The sequence below is a fragment of the Daktulosphaira vitifoliae genome, unplaced genomic scaffold (assembly GCF_025091365.1).
Source record: "Daktulosphaira vitifoliae isolate Bord-2020 unplaced genomic scaffold, ASM2509136v1 Scaffold_5, whole genome shotgun sequence".
NCBI classification, from domain to species: Eukaryota; Metazoa; Arthropoda; class Insecta; order Hemiptera; family Phylloxeridae; genus Daktulosphaira; species Daktulosphaira vitifoliae.
The window spans coordinates 2,609,830-2,610,043 of record NW_026099576.1 but is presented as its reverse complement, the minus strand read 5'-3'; positions in this window follow the sequence as shown (position 1 = coordinate 2,610,043).

Below are 214 nucleotides of genomic sequence, written 5' to 3'. Positions count from 1 at the left end.
CGAATGCTATTTTTGTGTGAAAATTTTCGATTTTATAATTTACATTTTTTACATAATAATGCTATAACTTTTTAAAAAATGTATGTATCAATACAATTTTTTTATGAGAAGTAGTATTTATATACATCTTTCATTGGATATACTTTTTTTTTTAATCAGACTATTTCCCTATATATGGGGGGGCTTCAAATATAAAAAATGCATATAGAAAGTA